Source organism: Phaenicophaeus curvirostris, unplaced genomic scaffold (assembly GCF_032191515.1).
Source record: "Phaenicophaeus curvirostris isolate KB17595 unplaced genomic scaffold, BPBGC_Pcur_1.0 scaffold_48, whole genome shotgun sequence".
In the NCBI taxonomy this organism is placed as follows: Eukaryota; Metazoa; Chordata; class Aves; order Cuculiformes; family Cuculidae; genus Phaenicophaeus; species Phaenicophaeus curvirostris.
In genome coordinates this window covers 1,393,600-1,409,101 of record NW_027206671.1, presented here as the reverse complement: position 1 = coordinate 1,409,101, position 15,502 = coordinate 1,393,600, and positions in this window count along the sequence as shown.

Here is a 15,502-nt window from a genome sequence, read left to right as displayed (position 1 = left end):
AGAAGGGTCTGGGAGCTTTTAGAAGGGCTCGTGGGTGCTCTAGATGGATTTGGGGTCCTTCAAAAGGGTCCAGAGGGCCTCTAGAAGGGTCTGGTGGCCTTTAGAACTGTCCAGAGGGCCTCTAGAAGGGTCTGGTGGCCTTTAGAACTGTCCAGAGGGTCTCTAGAAGGGTCTGGGGGCTTTTGAAGAGCCGTAGGGGTCTCTAGAAGGGTCTGGGGGCTTTCAGAAGGGACATGAGGGGCTCTAGAATTGTCTAGATGCATTTAGAGGGACATGAGGGGTTCTAGAAGGGTCTGGGGAGCCTAAAGAAGATTAAGTAGGCATTCTAGAAGGGTCTGGGGGCCTTTAGAAGGGGCCATGGAGGCTCTAGAAGGGTCTGGGGGCTTTAGAAGGGCTCTGGGGGGCCCTAGAGGGGTTTGGGGACCTTTAGACTGGTCCACATGGGCTCTAGAAGGGTCTTGGCACTTTTATAAGGGCCCTGGGGGGCTCTAGAATGGTCTGGGGGCTTTTAGATGGGACATGAGAAGCTCTAGAAGGGTCTGGACGCCTTTAGAAGGGCTCTAGGGGGCTCTAGAATTGTCTGGGGGCTTTTAGAAGGGCTCTGAGGGCCTCTAGTAGGGTCTGGGGGCATTAAGAATTGTTCAGAGGCGCCCTAGAAAGGTCTGGAGGACTTTAGAAGGGCTCAGGGGGGGTTCTAGAAGGGTCTGGGGGCCTTTAGAAGGGTCTTGAAGGGTTCTAGAAGGGTCTGGAGGGCCTTTAGAAGGGCCCTGGGGAACTCTATAAGGGTCTGGGTGCCTTTAGAACTGTCCAGAGGGCTTCTAGAAGGGTCTGGGGGCCTTTAGAAGCATCCCGAGGGGCCCCAGAATAGTCTGGGGTCTTTCAGAAGGGACATGAGGGGCTCTAGAATGGTGTAGATGCATTTAGAAGAGACATGAGGGGCTCTAGAAGGGTGTGGGGTCCTAAAGAAGGTTAAGTAGGCGTTCTAGAAGGGTCTGGAGTCCTTTAAAATGGCCCTGGGGGTCTCTAGGAGAGTCTGGGGGAATTTAGAATGTCCCTGGGGGGCTCTAGAAGCGTCTGGGGGCTTTTAGAAAGGACATGAGGGGCTCTAAAACGGTCTGAGGGCCCTTAGAAGAAACATGAGGGGCTCTAGAAGGGTCTGGGGATTTTAAAAAGGGTCCAGAGGCGCTCTAAAAGGGTCTGAGGGCATTTAGAAGGGACCTAATGGGTTCTAGAATGGTTTGGGGAGTTTTAGAGGAAACATGAGTGGGTCTGGAAAGGTCTGGGGGCTTTTAGAAGGGACGTGAGAAGCTCTAGAAGGGTCTGGGAGTCTTTAGAAGGTCTCTGGGAGGCTCTAGAGGGGTCTGGGGGCCTTTAGAATGGTCCAGATGTGCTCTAGAAGAGTCTTGGCACTTTTAGAAGGGCCCTGGGGGGCTCTAGAAGGGACATGAGAAGCTCTAGAAGGGTCTGGCGTCCTTTAGAAGGGCTCTGGGGGGCTCTAGAGGGATCTGGGGGCCTTTAGAATGGCTCTAGGGGGCTCTAGAATTGTCTGGAGGCTTTTAGAAGGGCTCTGAGGGCCTCTAGTAGGGTCTGCGGGCATTAAGAAGTGTTCAGAGGCACCCTAGAAGGGTTGGGGGGATTTTAGAAGGGCTCTGTGGGGCTCTAGAAGGGTCTGGGGGCCTTTAGAAGTGTCTTGAAGGGTTCTAGAAGCGTCCGGGGGCCTTTAGAAAAGTCCTGGGAGGCTCTAGAAGAGTCTGAGGGCCTTTAGAACTGTCCTGAGGATCTCTAGAAGGGTCTGGCGGCCTTTAGAACTGTCCAGAGGGTCTCTAGAAGGGTCTGGGAGCCTTTAGGATAGTCCCAAAGGGCCCTGGAATAGTCTGGGGTCTTTCAGAAGGGACATGAGGGGCTCTAGAATGGTCTAGATGCTTTTAGAAGGGACATGAGGTGCTCTAGAAGGGTGTGGGGGCCTAAAGAAGGTTTAGTAGGCATTCTAGAAGGGTCTGGGGGCCTTTAGAAGGGCTCAGGGAGGATCTAGAAGGGTCTGGAGGCCTCTAGAACGATCCTGGGGGTCTCTAGAATGGTCTGGGGGCCCCTTGAAGGGCCCTGGAGGGCTCTGGAAGGGTCTGGGGGCCTTTTGAGTGGCTCGGGGGGCTCTAAAACAGTCTGGGGGCCTTAAAATGGGTCCGGAGGGCCACTAGAAGGGCCTGAGGGCCTTTAGAAGGGCTCAAAGGGGCTCTAGAAGGGTCTGGAGGCCTTTAGAAGGGCCCTGGGAGGCTCTAGAAAGGTCTGGAGTCCTTTGAAAAGGCCCTGGGGGCTCTAGAAGGGTCTGGGGGAATTTAGAATGGCCTGAGAGGGGCTCTAGAAATGTCTGGGGGTTTTTAGAAAGGACATGAGGGGCTCTAGAACGGTCTGAGGGCCCTTAGAAGAAACATGAGGGACTCTAGGAGGGTCTGGGGTTTTTAAAAAGGGTCCAGAGGCGCTCTAAAAGGGTCTGAGGGCATTTAGAAGGGACCTTATGGGTTCTAGAATGGTTTGTGGTCTTTTAGAAGGGCCCTGGGGGGCTCTAGAAGGGTCTGGGGGCTTTTAGAAGGGACGTGAGAAGCTCTAGAAGGGTCTGGGTGCCTTTAGAAGGTCTCTGGGGGGTTCTAGAAGGGTCTGGGGGCCTTTAGAATGGTCCAGATGGGCTCTAGATGGGTCTTGGTGCTTTTAGAAGGGCTCTGGGGGCTCTAGAAGGTTCTGGGGGTTTTTAGAAGTGACGTGAGAAGCTCTAGAAGTGTCTGGGGTCCTTTAGAATGGCTCTAGAGGGCTCCAGAATTGTCTGGGGGCTTTTAGAAGGGCTCTGAGGGCCTCTAGCAGGGTCTGGGGGCATTAAGAATTGTTCAGAGGTGCCCTAGAAGGGTCGGGGGGCCTTTAGAAGGGTCTTGAGAGGTTCTAGAAGGGTCTGGGGGCCTTTAGAATGGCTCTGGGGGGCTCTAGAATTGTCTGGAGGCCTTGAGAACTGTCCAGAGGGTCTCTAGAAGGGTCTGCAGGCCTTTAGAACTGTCCAGAGTGCGTCTAGAAGGGTCTGGGAGCTTTTAGAAGGGCTCGTGGGTGCTCTAGATGGATTTGGGGTCCTTCAAAAGGGTCCAGAGGGCCTCTAGAAGGGTCTGGTGGCCTTTAGAACTGTCCAGAGGGCCTCTAGAAGGGTCTGGTGGCCTTTAGAACTGTCCAGAGGGTCTCTAGAAGGGTCTGGGGGCTTTTGAAGAGCCGTAGGGGTCTCTAGAAGGGTCTGGGGGCTTTCAGAAGGGACATGAGGGGCTCTAGAATTGTCTAGATGCATTTAGAGGGACATGAGGGGTTCTAGAAGGGTCTGGGGAGCCTAAAGAAGATTAAGTAGGCATTCTAGAAGGGTCTGGGGGCCTTTAGAAGGGGCCATGGAGGCTCTAGAAGGGTCTGGGGGCTTTAGAAGGGCTCTGGGGGGCCCTAGAGGGGTTTGGGGACCTTTAGACTGGTCCACATGGGCTCTAGAAGGGTCTTGGCACTTTTATAAGGGCCCTGGGGGGCTCTAGAATGGTCTGGGGGCTTTTAGATGGGACATGAGAAGCTCTAGAAGGGTCTGGACGCCTTTAGAAGGGCTCTAGGGGGCTCTAGAATTGTCTGGGGGCTTTTAGAAGGGCTCTGAGGGCCTCTAGTAGGGTCTGGGGGCATTAAGAATTGTTCAGAGGCGCCCTAGAAAGGTCTGGAGGACTTTAGAAGGGCTCAGGGGGGGTTCTAGAAGGGTCTGGGGGCCTTTAGAAGGGTCTTGAAGGGTTCTAGAAGGGTCTGGAGGGCCTTTAGAAGGGCCCTGGGGAACTCTATAAGGGTCTGGGTGCCTTTAGAACTGTCCAGAGGGCTTCTAGAAGGGTCTGGGGGCCTTTAGAAGCATCCCGAGGGGCCCCAGAATAGTCTGGGGTCTTTCAGAAGGGACATGAGGGGCTCTAGAATGGTGTAGATGCATTTAGAAGAGACATGAGGGGCTCTAGAAGGGTGTGGGGTCCTAAAGAAGGTTAAGTAGGCGTTCTAGAAGGGTCTGGAGTCCTTTAAAATGGCCCTGGGGGTCTCTAGGAGAGTCTGGGGGAATTTAGAATGTCCCTGGGGGGCTCTAGAAGCGTCTGGGGGCTTTTAGAAAGGACATGAGGGGCTCTAAAACGGTCTGAGGGCCCTTAGAAGAAACATGAGGGGCTCTAGAAGGGTCTGGGGATTTTAAAAAGGGTCCAGAGGCGCTCTAAAAGGGTCTGAGGGCATTTAGAAGGGACCTAATGGGTTCTAGAATGGTTTGGGGAGTTTTAGAGGAAACATGAGTGGGTCTGGAAAGGTCTGGGGGCTTTTAGAAGGGACGTGAGAAGCTCTAGAAGGGTCTGGGAGTCTTTAGAAGGTCTCTGGGAGGCTCTAGAGGGGTCTGGGGGCCTTTAGAATGGTCCAGATGTGCTCTAGAAGAGTCTTGGCACTTTTAGAAGGGCCCTGGGGGGCTCTAGAAGGGACATGAGAAGCTCTAGAAGGGTCTGGCGTCCTTTAGAAGGGCTCTGGGGGGCTCTAGAGGGATCTGGGGGCCTTTAGAATGGCTCTAGGGGGCTCTAGAATTGTCTGGAGGCTTTTAGAAGGGCTCTGAGGGCCTCTAGTAGGGTCTGCGGGCATTAAGAAGTGTTCAGAGGCACCCTAGAAGGGTTGGGGGGATTTTAGAAGGGCTCTGTGGGGCTCTAGAAGGGTCTGGGGGCCTTTAGAAGTGTCTTGAAGGGTTCTAGAAGCGTCCGGGGGCCTTTAGAAAAGTCCTGGGAGGCTCTAGAAGAGTCTGAGGGCCTTTAGAACTGTCCTGAGGATCTCTAGAAGGGTCTGGCGGCCTTTAGAACTGTCCAGAGGGTCTCTAGAAGGGTCTGGGAGCCTTTAGGATAGTCCCAAAGGGCCCTGGAATAGTCTGGGGTCTTTCAGAAGGGACATGAGGGGCTCTAGAATGGTCTAGATGCTTTTAGAAGGGACATGAGGTGCTCTAGAAGGGTGTGGGGGCCTAAAGAAGGTTTAGTAGGCATTCTAGAAGGGTCTGGGGGCCTTTAGAAGGGCTCAGGGAGGATCTAGAAGGGTCTGGAGGCCTCTAGAACGATCCTGGGGGTCTCTAGAATGGTCTGGGGGCCCCTTGAAGGGCCCTGGAGGGCTCTGGAAGGGTCTGGGGGCCTTTTGAGTGGCTCGGGGGGCTCTAAAACAGTCTGGGGGCCTTAAAATGGGTCCGGAGGGCCACTAGAAGGGCCTGAGGGCCTTTAGAAGGGCTCAAAGGGGCTCTAGAAGGGTCTGGAGGCCTTTAGAAGGGCCCTGGGAGGCTCTAGAAAGGTCTGGAGTCCTTTGAAAAGGCCCTGGGGGCTCTAGAAGGGTCTGGGGGAATTTAGAATGGCCTGAGAGGGGCTCTAGAAATGTCTGGGGGTTTTTAGAAAGGACATGAGGGGCTCTAGAACGGTCTGAGGGCCCTTAGAAGAAACATGAGGGACTCTAGGAGGGTCTGGGGTTTTTAAAAAGGGTCCAGAGGCGCTCTAAAAGGGTCTGAGGGCATTTAGAAGGGACCTTATGGGTTCTAGAATGGTTTGGGGTCTTTTAGAAGGGCCCTGGGGGGCTCTAGAAGGGTCTGGGGGCTTTTAGAAGGGACGTGAGAATCTCTAGAAGGGTCTGGGTGCCTTTAGAAGGTCTCTGGGGGGTTCTAGAAGGGTCTGGGGGCCTTTAGAATGGTCCAGATGGGCTCTAGATGGGTCTTGGTGCTTTTAGAAGGGCTCTGGGGGCTCTAGAAGGTTCTGGGGGTTTTTAGAAGTGACGTGAGAAGCTCTAGAAGTGTCTGGGGTCCTTTAGAATGGCTCTAGAGGGCTCCAGAATTGTCTGGGGGCTTTTAGAAGGGCTCTGAGGGCCTCTAGCAGGGTCTGGGGGCATTAAGAATTGTTCAGAGGTGCCCTAGAAGGGTCGGGGGGCCTTTAGAAGGGTCTTGAGAGGTTCTAGAAGGGTCTGGGGGCCTTTAGAATGGCTCTGGGGGGCTCTAGAATTGTCTGGAGGCCTTGAGAACTGTCCAGAGGGTCTCTAGAAGGGTCTGCAGGCCTTTAGAACTGTCCAGAGTGTGTCTAGAAGGGTCTGGGAGCTTTTAGAAGGGCTCGTGGGTGCTCTAGATGGATTTGGGGTCCTTCAAAGGGGTCCAGAGGGCCTCTAGAAGGGTCTGGTGGCCTTTAGAACTGTCCAGAGGGCCTCTAGAAGGGTCTGGTGGCCTTTAGAACTGTCCAGAGGGTCTCTAGAAGGGTCTGGGGGTTTTTGAAGAGCCGTAGGGGTCTCTAGAAGGGTCTGGGGGCTTTCAGAAGGGACATGAGGGGCTCTAGAATTGTCTAGATGCATTTAGAGGGACATGAGGGGTTCTAGAAGGGTCTGGGGAGCCTAAAGAAGATTAAGTAGGCATTCTAGAAGGGTCTGGGGGCCTTTAGAAGGGGCCATGGAGGCTCTAGAAGGGTCTGGGGGCTTTAGAAGGGCTCTGGGGGGCCCTAGAGGGGTTTGGGGACCTTTAGACTGGTCCACATGGGCTCTAGAAGGGTCTTGGCACTTTTATAAGGGCCCTGGGGGGCTCTAGAATGGTCTGGGGGCTTTTAGAAAGGACATGAGGGGCTCTAAAACGGTCTGAGGGCCCTTAGAAGAAACATGAGGGGCTCTAGAAGGGTCTGGGGATTTTAAAAAGGGTCCAGAGGCGCTCTAAAAGGGTCTGAGGGCATTTAGAAGGGACCTAATGGGTTCTAGAATGGTTTGGGGAGTTTTAGAGGAAACATGAGTGGGTCTGGAAAGGTCTGGGGGCTTTTAGAAGGGACGTGAGAAGCTCTAGAAGGGTCTGGGAGTCTTTAGAAGGTCTCTGGGAGGCTCTAGAGGGGTCTGGGGGCCTTTAGAATGGTCCAGATGTGCTCTAGAAGAGTCTTGGCACTTTTAGAAGGGCCCTGGGGGGCTCTAGAAGGGACATGAGAAGCTCTAGAAGGGTCTGGCGTCCTTTAGAAGGGCTCTGGGGGGCTCTAGAGGGATCTGGGGGCCGTTAGAATGGCTCTAGGGGGCTCTAGAATTGTCTGGGGGCTTTTAGAAGGGCTCTGAGGGCCTCTAGTAGGGTCTGCGGGCATTAAGAAGTGTTCAGAGGCACCCTAGAAGGGTTGGGAGGATTTTAGAAGGGCTCTGTGGGGCTCTAGAAGGGTCTGGGGGCCTTTAGAAGTGTCTTGAAGGGTTCTAGAAGCGTCCGGGGGCCTTTAGAAAAGTCCTGGGAGGCTCTAGAAGAGTCTGAGGGCCTTTAGAACTGTCCTGAGGATCTCTAGAAGGGTCTGGCGGCCTTTAGAACTGTCCAGAGGGTCTCTAGAAGGGTCTGGGGGCCTTTAGGATAGTCCCAAAGGGCCCTGGAATAGTCTGGGGTCTTTCAGAAGGGACATGAGGGGCTCTAGAATGGTCTAGATGCTTTTAGAAGGGACATGAGGTGCTCTAGAAGGGTGTGGGGTCCTAAAGAAGGTTTAGTAGGCATTCTAGAAGGGTCTGGGGGCCTTTAGAAGGACTCAGGGAGGATCTAGAAGGGTCTGGAGGCCTCTAGAACGATCCTGGGGGTCTCTAGAATGGTCTGGGGGCCCCTTGAAGGGCCCTGGAGGGCTCTGGAAGGGTCTGGGGGCCTTTTGAGTGGCTCGGGGGGCTCTAAAACAGTCTGGGGGCCTTAAAATGGGTCCGGAGGGCCACTAGAAGGGCCTGAGGGCCTTTAGAAGGGCTCAAAGGGGCTCTAGAAGGGTCTGGAGGCCTTTAGAAGGGCCCTGGGAGGCTCTAGAAAGGTCTGGAGTCCTTTGAAAAGGCCCTGGGGGCTCTAGGAGGGTCTGGGGGAATTTAGAATGGCCTGAGAGGGGCTCTAGAAATGTCTGGGGGTTTTTAGAAAGGACATGAGGGGCTCTAGAACGGTCTGAGGGCCCTTAGAAGAAACATGAGGGACTCTAGGAGGGTCTGGGGTTTTTAAAAAGGGTCCAGAGGCGCTCTAAAAGGGTCTGAGGGCATTTAGAAGGGACCTAATGGGTTCTAAAATGGTTTGGGGTCTTTTAGAAGGGCCCTAGGGGGCTCTAGAAGGGTCTGGGGGCTTTTAGAAGGGACGTGAGAATCTCTAGAAGGATCTGGGGGCCTTTAGAAGGGGCCTTGGGGGCACTAGAAGGGTCTGGGGGCTTTTAGAAGGACATAGAAAGGATCTAGAAGGGTCTGGAGGCCTTTAGAATGATCCTGGGGTTATCTTGAAGGGTCTGGGGTCCTTTAGATGGGTCCAGAGGGGCTCTAGAATGGTCTGGGGGCCTTTTGAAGGGCCCTGGGGGGCTCTAGAAGGGTCTGGGGGCCTTTTGAGTGGCTCGGGGGGGCTCTAAAATGGTCTGGAGGCCTTAAAAGGGGTCCAGAGGGCCACTTGAAGGGCCTGAGGGCCTTTAGAAGGGCTCTAAGGGGCTCTAGAGGGGTCTGGAGGCCTTTAGAAGGGCTCTGGGGGGCTCTTGAAGGGTCTGGGGGCCTTTGGAAGGGCCCTGGGAGGCTCTAGAAGGGTCTGGAGTCCTTTAAAAAGGCCCTGGCAGCTCTAGAATGGTCTGGTGGAATTTAGAATGTCCCTGGGGGGGCTCTTGAATGGTCTGGGGGCTTTTAGAAAGGACGTGAGGGGCTCTAAAATGGTCTGAGGGCCCTTAGAAGAAACATGAGGGGCTCTAGAAGGGTCTGGGGATTTTAAAAAGGGACCAGAGGCGCTCTAAATTGGTCTGAGGGCATTTAGAAGGGTCTGGGGTCTTTTATAACTGTCCAGAAGGTCCCTAGAAGGGTCTGGGGGCTTTTGAAGAGCTGTAGGGGTCTCTAGAATTATCTGGAGGCTTTCAGAACGGACATGAGGTGCTCTAGAATTGTCTAGATGTATTTAGAGGGACATGAGGGCCTCTAGAAGGGTCTGTGAGCTTTTTGAAGGGGTTGTGGGGGCTCTAGATGGATTTGGGGTCCTTCAAAAGGGTCCAGAGGGCCTCTAGAATGGTCTGGGGCCTTTTAGAACTGTCCAGAGGGCCTCTAGATGGGTCTGGGGGCCTTTAGAAGAGCCATAGGGGTCTGTAGAACGGTCTGGGGGCTTTCAGAAGGGACATGAGGGGCTCTAGAATTGTCTAGATGCATTTAGAGGGACATGAGGGGCTCTAGAAGAGTCTGGGGGCCTAAAGAATGTTATGTAGGCATTCTAGAAGGGTCTGGGGGCCTTTAGAAGGGCTCAGGGAGGATCTAGAAGGATCTGGAGGCCTTTAGAAAGGACATGAGGGGCTCTAGAACGGTCTGAGTGCCCTTAGAAGAAACATGAGTGGTTCTAGAAGGGTCTGGGTGTTTTAAAAAGGGTCCAGAGGCGCTCTAAAAGGGTCTGAGGGCATTTAGAAAGGACCTTATGGGCTCTAGAGTGGTTTGGGGACTTTTAGAAAGGCCCTGCGGGGCTCCAGATGGCTCTTGGCGCTTTTAGAAGGGCTCTAGAGGGCTCTAGAAGGTTCTAGGGGCTTTTAGAAGGGACGTGGGAAGCTCTAGAAGGGTCTGGAGGCTTCTAGAATGGCTCTGGGGGGTTCTAGAAGGGTCTGGGGGCCTTTAGAATGGTCCAGATTCGCTCTAGAAGGGTCTTGGCACTTTTATAAGGGCCCTGGGGGGCTCTAGAAGGTTCTGGGGGTTTTTAGAAGTGACGTGAGAAGATCTAGAAGGGTCTGGACGCCTTTAGAAGGGCTCTAGGGGGCTCTAGAATTGTCTGGGGGCTTTTAGAATGTCTCTGAGGGCCTCTAGTAGGGTCTGGGGGCATTAAGATGTTTTCAGAGGTGCCCTAGAAGGGCGCCCATCTAGAAGACCTCAGGGCCCTTCTACATGCCCCCACACACTTCTAGAGCCCCTCACGATCTTTCTAAAGACCCCCAGACCCATCTAGAGCCCCTCACGTTCCTTCTAAAAAACCCCAGACATTTCTGAGTCCTGCAGAGCCTTTCTAAAAGCACCCAGACCCTTCTAGATCCTCCCAGAGCCCATCTAAAGGCACCCAGACCCATCTAGAGCCCCCCAGGGGCATTCTAAAGGAACCCAGACCCTTCTAGAGGCCCACAGATTCCTTCTAAAGGCCCCCAGGCACTTCTATAGCCCCCCAGGCCGCTTCTAAAGCCCCCCAGACACTTCTAGAGCCCCTCACAGCCCTTCTATATGCCCCCAGACCCTTCTAGAGCCCCCCAGAACCCTTCTTAATGCCCCCAGACCCTTCTAGAGCCCCCACGAGCCCTTCTAAAGGCCCCCAGACTGTTCTTGAGCCCCTCATGTCCCTTCTTAAAGCCCCCAGACTCTTCTAGATGCACACAGGGCCCTTCTAAAGCCTCCCAGATCCTTCTAGAGGTCCTCAATGACTTTCTAAAGGCCCCCAAACCATTCTAGAGCCCTGCAGAGCCTTTGTAAAAGCACCCAGACCCTTCTAGAGCCGCCCAGAGTTCTTCTAAAGGCCTCCAGACCCTTCTAGAGCCCCTCTGGACCATTGTAAAGGCCCCTAGACCCTTCTAGAGCTCCTCAGGCCCATTCTCAAGGCCCCCAGACCTTCCTAGAGCCTCCACAAGCCCTTCTAAAGGCCCCCAGACATTTCTAGAACCGTGCAGAGCCCTTCTAAAGGCCTCCAGACATTTCTAGAACCGTGCAGAGCCCTTCTAAAGGCCTCCAGACACTTCTAGAGCATCTGACGTCCCTTCTAAGGGCCCCCAGACCCTTCTAGAGTCCCCCAGGGTGCTTCTAGAAGCCCCCAGACTCTTCTAGAGCATTCTAAAGGCCCCCTGACCCTTCTAGAGACCCCAGAGCCCTTCTAAAGCCCCCCTGACCATTCTAGAGCCCCCCAGAGCCCTTCTAAAAGCCCCAAGATCCATCTAGATCACCTCTTGACCCTTCTTAATGCCACCAGACAATTCTAGAGCCCCTCACGTTCCTTCTAAGGGCTCTCAGACCCTTCCAGATCCCACAGAGCCCTTCTAATGGCCTCCAGACCCTTCTAGAGCTCCTCAGGCCCATTCAAAAGGCCAACAGAGCCTTCTAGAGGCCCCCAGAGTCCTTCTAAAAGTCCCCCAGACCTTTCTAGAGACTGCCAGGTCCCTTCTATAGGCCTCCAGACCCTTCTAGAGCCCTCCAGGGACCCTCTAAAGGCCCCCAGACCCTCCTAGAGCACCTGATGTCCCTTCTAAGGGCCCCCAGACGCTTCTAGAGCACCTGACTTCCCTTCTAAAGGCCTCCAGACCCATCTAGAGGCACCCAGAGTCCTTCTAAAGGACCCCAGACATTTCTAGAGCCCCTCAGAGCCCTTCTGTATGTCCCCAGACCCTTCTACAGCTCCTCACGTTCCTTCTAAAAGCCCCCAGACACTTCTAGAGCCCCTCACAGCCCTTCTATATGCCCCCAGACCCTTGTAGAGCCCCCCAGAGCCCTTTTAAAGGCCTTCAGACACTTCTAGAGGCCCCCGGGGCCCTTCTAAAGCCCCCAAACCAATCTAGATCGCCTCTTGACCCTTCTTAATGCCCCCAGACCATTCTAGAGCCCCTCACGTTCCTTCTAAGGGCGCCCAGACCCTTCTAGAGCCCTGCAGAGCCTTTCTAAAAGCACCCAGACCCTTCTAGATCCCCCAGAGCCATTCTAAAGGCCTCCAGACCCTTCTAGAGCCCCCAAGGCACATTCTAAAGGCCCCCAGAGCCTTCTAGAGGCCCACAGAGTCCTTCTAAAGGCCCACAGACACATCTAGAGCCAGCCAGGTCCCTTCTAAAGGCCCCCAGACACTTTTAGAGCCCCCCAGGGACACTCTAAAGGCTCCCAGGCACTTCTAGAGCCCCCCCAGGCCCATTCTAAAGGCCCCCAGACCCTTCTACAGCCCCCCAGAGCCCTTCTAAAGGCCCCCAGACTGTTCTTGAGCCCCTCATGTCCCTCCTTAAAGCCCCCAGACCCTTCTAGATCCACACAGATCCCTTCTAAAGCCTCCCAGATCCTTCTAGAGCTCCTCAATGCCTTTCTAAAGGCCCTCAAACCATTCTAGAGCCCAAGAAGGCCCATCTGAAGGCCCCTAGACCCTTCTAGAGCCCCCCAGGCCCATTCTAAAGGCTCCCAGACCCTTCTAGAAGCTCCCGGAGTCCTTCTAAAGGCCATCAGACCTCTCTAGAGCCCGCCAGGGCCCTTCTAAAGGCCCCCAGACTCTTCTAGAGCCTCTCACATCCCTTCTAAGGGCCCCCAGACATTTCTAGACCCCCCCAGGGTGCTTCTAAAAGCACCCAGACCCTTCTAGAGACCCCGAGGTTGTTTCTAGAGGCCCCCAGACTCTTCTAGAGCCCTTCTAAAAGAAACCCTGACCCTTCTAGAGCCCCCCAGGGCCCTTCAAAGGCCCTCTGAGTCCTTCTAAAAGCCCCAAGACCCATCTAGATCGCCTCTTGACACTTCTTAATGCCCCCAGACCATTCTAGAGCCCCTCACGTTCCTTCTAAGGGCGCCCAGACCCTTCTAGAGCCCTGCAGAGCCTTTCTAAAAGCACCCAGACCCTTCTAGATCCCCCCAGAGCCCTTCTAAAGACCTCCAGACCCTTCTAGAGCCCCCCAGGCCCATTCTACAGGCCCCCAGACCTTTCTAGAGCCTGCCAGGTCCCTTCTAAAGGCCCCCAGAAACTTCTAGAGGCCCCCAGGGACCCTCTAAAGACTCCAAGAGCCTCCTAGAGCACCTGACGTCCCTTCTAAGGGCCCCCAGACCCTTCTAGAGCCTCTCACGTCCCTTCTAAAAGCCCCCAGACCCATCTAGAGTCACCCAGGGTGCTTCTAAAGGCCCCCAGACCCTTCGAGAGCCCCCACGAGCCCTTCTAAAGGCCCCCAGACACTTCTAGAGCACCTCAGGGCCTTTCTATATGCCCCCAGACCCATGTAGAGCCCACACGAGCCCTTCTAAGGGCCCCCAGACACTTCTAGAGCCCCCTGGGGCCCTTCTAAAGGCCCCCAAACCCATCTAGATCGACTCTTGACCCTTCTTATTGCCCCCAGACCATTCTAGAGGCCCTCACGTTTCTTATAAGGGCCCCCAGACCCTTCCAGAGCCCTGCAGAGCATTTCTAAAAGCACCCAGACCCTTCTAGAGCTCCCCAGGGACCCTCTAAAGGACTCCAGGCACTTCTACAGCCCCCCAGGGCCATTCTAAATACCCCAGACGATTCTAGAACTCCTTATGTCCCTTCTAAAACTCTCCAGACTCTTCTAGAGCACTCCAGAGCCCTTCTAAAGGCCCCAGGCCATCCTGGGTCCCCCAGAAGGGACATGAGGGGCTCTGGAATGGTCTGAGGGCCCTTAGAAGAAACATGAGGGGCTCTAGAAGGGTCTGGGGTTTTTAAAAACGGTCCAGAGGTGCTCTAAAAAGGTCTGAGGGCATTTAGAAGGGACCTTATGGGCTCTCGAATGGTTTAGGTACTTTTAGAAGGGCTCTGGGGGGCTCTAGAAGGGTCTGGGGTCTTTTAGAAGGGACGTGAGAAGCTCCAGAAGGGTCTGGGTGCCTTTAGAAGGTCTCTGGGGGCCTCTAGAATGGTCCAGATGGGCTCTAGAAGGGTCTAGGGGTTTTTAGAATGGCTCTGAGGGCCTCTAGTAGGGTCTGGGGGCATTAAGAAGTGCTCAGTGTTGCCATAGAAGGGTCTGGGGGCCTTTAGAAGGGTCTTGAGGGGTTCTAGAAGGGTCTGGAGGCCTTTAGAACTGTCCAGTGGGTCTCTAGAAGGGTCTGAGTGCCTTTAGAAGGGCCCTGGGGGGCTGTAGAAGGTTCTGGAGGCCTTTAGAATTGTCCAGAGGGCCTCTAGAAGGGTCTGGGGGTCTTTAGAAAGGCGCAGAGGAGATCTATAAGGGTCTGGAGGCCTTTAGAACAATCCTGGGGGTCTCTAGAAGGGTCTGGGTGCATTAAGAAGTTTTCAGAGGCACCCAAGAAGGGTCTGGGGGACTTTAGAAGGGATCATGGGGGCTCTAGAGGGGTCTGGGGGCTATTAGAAGGGTCTTGAAGCGTTCTAGAAGGGTCCGGGGGCCTTTAGAAGGGCCCTGGGAGGCTCTAGAGGGTCTGGGTGCCTTTAGAACTGTCCAGAGGGTCTCTAGAAAGGCGGTGGGGCCCTTTAGAAGGCCCCTGGGAGGCTCTAGAAGGGTCTGAGTGCCTTTAGAAGGGCCCTGGGGGGCTGTAGAAGGGTCTGGGAGCCTTTAGAAGGGGCCTTGGGGGCTCTTAAATGGTCCGGGAACCTTTAGAACTGTCCAGAGGGCCACTAGAAGGGCCTGAGGGCCTTTAGAAGGGCTCTAAAGGCCTCTAGAGGGGTCTGGGAGCCTTTAGAAAGGCCCTGAGAGGTTCTAGAAGGGTCTGGAGTCCTTTAAAAAGGCCCTGGAGGCTCTAGGAGGGTCTGGGGGAATTTAGAATGGCCTTGGGTGGGCTCTAGAAATGTCTGGGGGCTTTTAGAAAGGACACGAGGGGCTCTAGAAGGGTCTGGGGGTTTTAAAAAGGGTCCAGAGGTGCTCTAAAAGGGTCTGAGGGCATTTAGAAGGGACATTATGTGCTCTAGAATGGTTTGGGGACTTTTAGAAGGGCCCTGGGGGCTCTAGAAGGGTCTGGGGGCTTTTAGAAGGGACGTGAGAAGCTCTAGAAGGGTCTGGGTTCCTTAGAAGGTCTCTGGGGGGCTCTAGAAGGGTCTGGGGGCCTTTAGAATGGTCCAGATGGGCTCTAGAAGGGTCTGGGGGCTTTTAGAAGGGACGTGAGAAGCTCTAGGTTGGTCTAGGGGTTTTTAGAAGGGCTCTGAGGGGCTCTAGAAAGGTCTGGGCGCCTTTAGAATGGCTCTAGGGGGCTCTAGAATTGCCTGGGGTCTTTTAGAAGGGCTCTGAGGGCCTCTAGCAGGGTCTGGGGGCACTAAGAAGTGTTCAGAGGTGCCCTAGAAGGGTCTAGGGGACTTTAGAACTGTCCAGAGGGCCTCTAGAAGGGTCTGGGGGCCTTTAGAAGCGTCCTGAGGGGCCCTAGAATAGTCTGGGATCTTTCAGAAGGGACATGAGTGGCTCTAGAATGGTGTAGATGCATTTAGAAGGGACATGAGGTGCTCTAGAAGGGTGTGGGGGCCTAAAGAAGGTTAAGTAGGCGTTCTAGAAGGGTCTGGGGGCCTTTAGAAGGGGCCTTGGGGTCTCTAGAAGGGTCTGGGGGCCTTTAGAAGGGGTCAGAGAGGATGTAGAAGGGTCTGGGGGCCTTTTGAAGGACCCTGGCGATCTCTAGGAGGGTCTGGGGGCCTTTTGAGTGGCTCAGGGGGGCTCTAAAATGGTCTGGGGGCCTTAAAAGGGGTCCAGAATGCCACTAGAAGGGCCTGAGGGCCTTTAGAAGGGCTCTAAAGTACTCTAGAGGGGTCTGGGGGCCTTTGGAAGGGCCCGTGGGGGCTCTAGAAGGGTCTGGATTCCTTTAGAATGGCACAAGGAGGGCTCTAGAATGGTCTGAGGGCTTTTAGAAAGAACATGAG